The following is an 8,124-nucleotide window of genomic DNA, read 5'->3' as shown; positions in this document are numbered from 1 at the left end:
CTGGCCAATTTGGTTCCTGTTGAGTCCTCCATTGCTGGTTTACAGGTGGCTGCCTTCTCTTTGTGTGCCCACATGGCTTTTCTTCCCTATGAGAGAAAGATAGCAAGTTCTCTTGTGTCTCTTCTTATAAGGGCATTAATCCCATCATGAGACTCACCTTTATGATCTCATATAACTCTAATAACCTCCTAAAGGCTCCATCTCAAATACCAACACACTGAGGATTCGTGCTTTAACACAATTTGGGAGACTGCAGCATTCTGTCTGTAACAGGGACTCTGGAGGTACTGAGTTAACACTTTGAAGGATGTGGGCAAATGTCCTGGGTGATATCAGAAAGGCTTTCTCATAAAGAAGTCATTGATCAACTATGCTCCCTAATTAGACAGAACTGATTTCTTTTCAGGAAGATACTGGGGACATTAAACCAGAGGCTATTACATGCCCTTGGAGCACAGTTCCATCTCCTGAGATTAATTCCTGCCTAGTAGATGCAGTGATTCTCAGCAATTGATTTTTTTGTGAGATTCAAATCAAAAGGTAAAGATTTATACCTGGAAGTAATAAAATAATTAAAGAAAAAGAAAGGGGACAAAAAATGTTAAAGTAAGCCTGCTTAAAAGGTTAAACTACATGCTGTCCATCTGGCTGTGTTTGCCCTGTGTTTACTGAAAATAATACCCACAGATGGTATACAACATTATTCATCAGAAAAAAAAATTGAACACAGAAAGTAGAGATTATTCAAAGTCCTATGACACAGAAACAGGAATTGTGAAAGTTTTTGTAGTCAAGCCAGACCAAGGTTTATGTAGATGATGTGGATGAAATCTGTCTGCTTAAAGAAAGAGGTGTTAGTGATTGAAATGGTTTTGGGAGGGTCTGAGTTAATATGATTTGTGGGGAAAATATTTATCAAAATTTAAGGTCATCATTAAAAATGGCAGTGTGAGAGGTGAGAGAGAGGCTTCCTCTTTAACCACATATAATATGAAAATATAATTAATACAACTAACCCTGAGAGAGCAACAGGAAAGAGGACTGCGCCAGACTGCATACACCTGGAGAAAAGAGCAGACCTCGCGGAACAGGGTAACATACCAAAGCTCTGGCCTGGTGGGACCCAAAAGCCCTTCCCCCACCCCAGCTCACTGGTGGGAGGAAGAGAAATGGAGTGGGGGAGGGAGTGGAGGCCTGGAACTGCTGAACATCTAACTCCAGAGATCTGCTCTGGGAGCACAAACCTTCATTTCATGGTGTTTTCATAATACTCTCATGATTATGGGGTTGGAAAGCTAAGACAGAATTCCTGGAGAGACTGAGATTCCAGCTGCTTGTGGAAAGCAGGGACCCAGATCCAGCTGCTCTGGGACAAAAGCTTATACCTGTGTGCTCGGCCCACTAGTTCAGGCAGTGGAGACAGGCAGAGCAGCCTGGAAGCAGGAAACAGCTCTTTCCTCCCCCCAGGCAGAAATACCACTCCCCTGTGACCCACAACATTGCTTCAGGGGCTGAGAAGCTCCAGAGAGTAGAGCCTGTGGACCCTAGACAGTGCCATATACAAATATGAAACACCAAAGGAACCTGGTCCAGAGTAAAATTATTAATACAACTCCTGAGAAATATTTAAATGACATGGACCTCATGACACTTCCTGAAAGAGAGTTCAAAATAAAAATGATTAACATGCTAATGGAGGTACGGAAAGATATTCAAGAACTCAGGAATGAATTCTGGTCAGAGATCCAATAGCTGAAGATCACAATGGAGGGTATTAAAAGCAGGTTGGATAAGGAGGAGGAGATGATAAATGAAATAGAAACTAGAGGACAGGAATACAAAGAAGCTGAGGCACAGAGAAAGAGAAGGATCTCTAAGAATGAAAGAATATTGAGAGAACTGTGTGACCAATCCAAATGGAACAATATTCGCATTATAGGGATACCAGAAGAAGAGAGATAGAGATAGAGATAGAGATTGTCTTTGAGGAGGTAATTGCTGAAAACTTCCCCAGTCTGGGGAAGGACATAGTCTCTCAGGCCATGGAGGTGCACAGATCTCACAACACAAGAAACCCAAGGACAACAACACCAAGACATATAGTAATTAAAATGGTGATGGTCAAGGATAAGGACAGATTATTAAAAGCACCCAGAGAGAGAAATAAGATCACATACAAAGGAAAGCCCATTAGGCTACCATCAGACTTCTCAGCAGAAACCTTATAGGCCAAAAGGGAGTGACATGATGTATTTAATGTAATGAAGCAGAAGGACAATTTGGTACTGGCACAAGAATAGACCATAGACTAGTGGAACAGAATAGAGAGCCCAGATATAAACCCAAGCATATATGGTCAATTAATATATGATAAAGGAGCCATGGATATACAATGGGGAAATGACAGCCTCTTCAACAGCTGGTATTGGCAAAACTGGAGAGCTACATGTAAGAGATTGAAACTGGATTATTGTCTAACCCCGTACATCAAAGTAAACTCAACATGAATTAAAGGGCCTGAATGTAAGTCATGAAACCATGAAACTCTTAGGGAAAAATATAGGCAAAAATCTCTTGGACATAAACATGAGCAACTTCTTCATGAACATATCTCCCTGGACAAGGGAAATAAAAGCTAAAATGAACAAATGGACTATATCAAACTAAAAAGCTTCTGTACAGCAAAGGACACCATGAGTAGAACAAAAAGACATCCTACAGTATGGGAGAATATATTCATAAATGACACATCTGATAAGGGGTTGACATCTAAATTATATAAAGAGCTCATGCACCTCAACAAACAAAAAGCAAATAAGCCAATTAAAAAATGTGCAGAGGAGCTGAACAGACCATTCTCCAAAGAAGAAATTCAGATGGCCAGCGGGCACATGAAAAGATGCTCCACATCACTAATCATCAGAAAAATGCAAATTAAAACCACAATGAGACATCACCTCATAACAGTAAGGATGGGCAACATCTAAAAGACAAACAACAACAAATGTTGGCGAGGATGTGGAGAAAGGGGAACCCTCCTACATTGCTGGTGGGAATGTAAATTAGTTCATCCATCGTGGAAAGCAGTATGGAGGTTCCTCAAAAAATTCAAAATAGAAATGCCACAGAAATACGTACCACTTCAGCATTTTCTTAAAAAAAATAAAATAAGGGAGAAATGTGGGACTCACATATAAATCAACTATAAAAATGAAATGAGTAACCATATCTGACTTGATTTTTTAAAGTTCATGATGCATGATCAAAACCGAAAGTTTCTGTTGGTATGACTGCCCTTCCACTGTTTACCATGTAAGAAATTTTTCACTATGTAAGAATTTATTCACCATGTAAGAACTTGTTCATTATGCTTCAGAAGATTGGAGACTGTTGAGAGTTAGGCTTGGGGTTGATTAATGATTGTGCATTGAGACCTCTATACAGAATTCTATTGTTGTAAGCAACCATTTGATCAATAAATATGAGAGGTGCCATCTCAAAAAAAAAATGCAGGAGCCCAGTTTCAAAAAGACATATGCACCCCTGTTTATAGAAGCATTATTTACAATAGCCAAGAAATGGAAGCAACCTAAGTGTCCATCAGTAGATGAATGCATAAAGAAGATGTGGTACATGTATACAATGGAATATTATTTGGCAATAAGAAGAAAACAAATCCTACCATTTGCAACAACATGGATAAAGCTAAAGGGTATTATGCTCAGTGAAATAAGCCTGGCAGAAACAGACGAGTATCATATGATTTCATTCATCTGTGGAGTATAAGAACCAAGGAAAAACTGAAGGAACAAAACAGTAGCATACTCACAGAACCCAAGAATGAACTAACAGTTACCAAAGGGAAAGGGACTGGGGAGGATGGGTGAGAAGGGAGGGATAAGGGAGGAAAAGGGGAATTATGACTAGCACACATGATATAGTGGAGGAGGATATGGGAAAGGCAGTATATACAGACAAAACAAGTAGTGATTCTATAGCATCTTACTCTGCTGATGGACAATGACTGTAATGGGGCATGTGAGGGGGAGTTGATAATAGGGGAAGTCTAGTAACCATAATGTTGTTTAAGTAATTATACATTAGTGATATCAAAATTAAAAATTTAAAAAAGTAGTGGGACAACAGCCAACATACAAAAATCAGTTGTATGTCTATACATTACCAGTGAACAACCTAAAATGGAAATTACAAAAGCAGTTCATTACAGCAGCATCAAAAAGACTAAAATAACCAAAGAAGTGAAAGACTTCTACAATGAAAAGTACAAAACACTGCTGAAGGGAATTGAAGATATAAAGACATGAAAACACATCTCACATTCATGGATTGGAAGATGTGATACTGTTAAGATGTCAGTACTACCCAAAGCAATCTAACAGTCAACCCACTCTCAAAATCCCAATGACTTTATTTTTGAAAAAAGAGTCATTGGGATTTTGAGAGAGTGTAATTCATATGGAATACAAGGGACCCTTGAAGAGTCAAGACAATCTTGAGAGACAAAACTGAAGGACTCACACTAACTGACTTCAGAAGTCAAAAACCAGAATAGTGTGGTATTGGCATAATGACAAGCAGATTGGCCAGTGGAATGGAGCAGAGACCCCAAAAGTAAGCCCTTGCATATGTGGTCTTTTGGGTGCCAATATCACTCGATGGGGAATGACAGTTTTTCCAACAAGTGGTGCCAGGAAAACTGGATATCCACAAGCAGAAGAAGGGATATTTCCCTAACACAATGTACAAAATTAACTCAAATTTGATCAAAGACCTAAATGTAAGACCTCAAATAATATAACCTATTGAAGGAAAAATTGGAGGAGAGCTTCATGACATTGGATTTGGCAACGATTTCTCAGACATGACACCAGAGGCACAGGCAACAAAAGAAAAAATAGATAAATTTGACTTCATGAAAATGAAAATTTTGTGCATCAAAAGGCACTATGCACAGTGTAAAAAAGAAACCCAACAGAATGAGAGAAAATATTTGAAGATCATATGTCTGATAAGGGATTAATATCCAGACTATATGGAGGACTTCTAAAACAGCCCAATTCAAAGTAAAGGACATGAGTAGTCATTTCTCCAAGGAAGATAGACAAATGGAAAAAAGCACATGAGAAGATACTCAACATGACCAATCATTAGGGAAATGCAAATCAAAACTACAATAAGATACCACTGCATATGCATTAGGATGGCTACTATAAAAAAAAACAAACCCAAACCCCAGGAAGTGTTTACAGGATGTGGAGAAATTGGAGCCCTTGTGTACTCTTAGTGGAAATGTAAAAATGCTACAGCTGCTATGAAAAACTGTATGGTGGTTTCTCAAAAAATTAAAAGTGGAATTTGTGTATGGAAAATGGAATCCTATATGTTCAGCAATTTCACTTCTGGGTATATACCCAAAAGAATTGAAAACAGGATCTCCAAGAAACAGTTGTACACCCATGTTTCACAGTAGCTAAAATATGATAGCAAAATATAAATTTTTATATGACGGTGTCCCTGGAATAATACAAATTGATGAATGGATGATCAAAAGATGGAATGTTATTCAGCTTTAGAAAGGAAGAAAACTCTGCAGTATACTACAAAATGGATAAACCTTGAGGATATTGTTCTAAATGAAATGAGCCAGTCATGAAAAGACAAATACTGTATGATTCTACTTATCATGTCCCTAGAGAAGTCAAAATTATAGACAGAATGTAGAATAGTTGTTAACAGGGGTTGGGGGAAGTGGAGAATTAGAAGTTATTATTTAATGGGTGTGGCATTTTAATTTTACAAGATTAAAGTGTTATGGGGTGATAGTTGCACAGCAATATGAACATATTTAATCCCACTGAACTGTACATTTAAAAATGCTTAAGATGGGAAACTATGTCATGTGTAATTTACTAAAAAATAAAAAACCCCAAAAATCCATGCAGGAAACATTTTTCTTAATGGGACACTAAATGCATTCTCTGCAGGGTTAGGAACAGATGATGGCAGAACTGTCAGCATCACTATGCAAAATACATTGGAAATCCTGGACTGCATGGAAAAAATAGAAATAAGAATGTCTTGAGAAAGTAAACAAATAGATAAACCCCTAGCCAGACTTATTAAGAAAAAGAGAGAGTCTACACACATAAACAGAATCAGAACTGAGAAAGGAGAAATAACTATGGACACCACAGAAATACAAAGAATTATTAGAGAATGCTATTAAAAATTATCTGCTAACAAGCTGGATAACCTAGAAGAAATGGACAACTTTCTAAAAAAACACAACCTTCCAGGGCTGACCAAGGAAGAAACAGAATATCTGAACAGACCAATTACCAGTAACAAAATTGAACTGGTAATCAAAAAACTACCTAAGAACAAAACCCCTGGTCCAGATGGCTTCACCACTGAATTTTATCAAACATTTAGTGAAGACCTAATACCCATTCTCCTTAAAGTTTTCCAAAAAATAGAAGAGGAGGGAATACTTCCAAACTCATTCTATGAGGCCAGCATCACTCTAATACCAAAACCAGGCAAAGACACCAAAAAAAAGTAAAATTGCAGACCAATATCCCTGATGAACATACATGCAAAAATACTCAACAAAAATTAGCAAACCAAATTCAAAAATACATCAAAAAGATCATCCATCATGATCTAGTAGGATTTATTCCAGGGATGTAAGGATGGTACAACATTCGAAAATCCATCAACATCATCCACCACATCAACAAAATGAAGGGCATAAACCACATGATCATCTCCATACATGCAAAAAAGGCATTTGACACAAATTCAACATCCATTCATGATAAAACCTCTCAACAAAATGGGTATAGAGGGCAAGTACCTCAACATAATAAAGGCCATATATGACAAACCCACAGGCAACATCATACTTAACAGTGAGAAGCTGAAAGCTTTTCCTTTATGATCTGGAACAAGACAAGGATGCCTGCTGTTTCCACTTCTATTCAACATAGTACTGGAAATCCTAGCCATGGTTATCTGACAACAGAAAGAAATAAAAGGCATCCAGATTGGCAAGGAAGAAGTTAAATTGTCCCTGTTTACAGATGACATGATATTTTACATAAAAAAACCCTAAAGAATCCACTCCAAAACTAATAGATGAAGGAAGTGAAAGACCTATACCCTGAAAACTACAAGACACTCATGAAAGAAATTACAGAGGATATCAGTAAATGGAAACACATCCCATGTTCATGGATAGGAAGAATTAATATCATCAAAATGGCCATCCTGCCTAAAGCAATCTACAGATTCAATGCAGTGCCTATCAAAATACCAGCAGTATTCTTCCATGAACTGTAGAAAATCATCCTAAAATTCCTATGGAACCACAAAAAACCTCAAATAGCCAAAGCAATCCTGAGAAGGAAGAATAACACAGGGGGAATTATGCTTCCCAACTTCATGCTTTACTACAAAACCACAGTAATTAAGACAATTTAGTAGTGGCCATAAGAACAGACCCATAGACCAATGGAACAGACTAGGAAGCCCTGATATATGGTCAACTAATATGTGATAAAGGAGCCATGGACATACAATGGGGAAATGACAGCATCTTCAACAGCTGGTGTTTGCAAAACTGGACAGCTACATGCAGGAGAATGAAACTGGATCATTGTTTAACCCCATACACAAAAGTAAACTTGAAATAGATAAAAGACTTGAATGTAAGTCATGAAACCAGAAAACTCTTAGAAGACAACATAGGTAAACATCTCCTGAATATAAGCTTGAGCAACTTCTTCCTGAACACATCCCTTTGAGCAAGGGAAACAAAAGCAAAAATGAACTCCTGGGACTACATCAAACTGAAAATTTTCTGTATGGCAAAGGATATCATCAACAGAATAAAAAGGCATCCTACAGTATGGGAGAATATATTTGTAAATGACATATCTGACAAGGGGTTAGCATCCAAAATATATAAAGAACTTACATGCCTCAACACCCAGAAAGCAAATAACCCAATTAACAAATGGGCAGAAGATATGAAGAGACAGTTCTCCAAAGAAGAAGTTCAGATGGCCAACAGACTGAAAAGATGGCCAACAGACATGAAAA

The sequence above is a fragment of the Manis javanica genome, chromosome 10 (genome assembly GCF_040802235.1).
Source record: "Manis javanica isolate MJ-LG chromosome 10, MJ_LKY, whole genome shotgun sequence".
NCBI classification, from domain to species: Eukaryota; Metazoa; Chordata; class Mammalia; order Pholidota; family Manidae; genus Manis; species Manis javanica.
Note: the sequence above shows the minus strand (reverse complement) of the source record.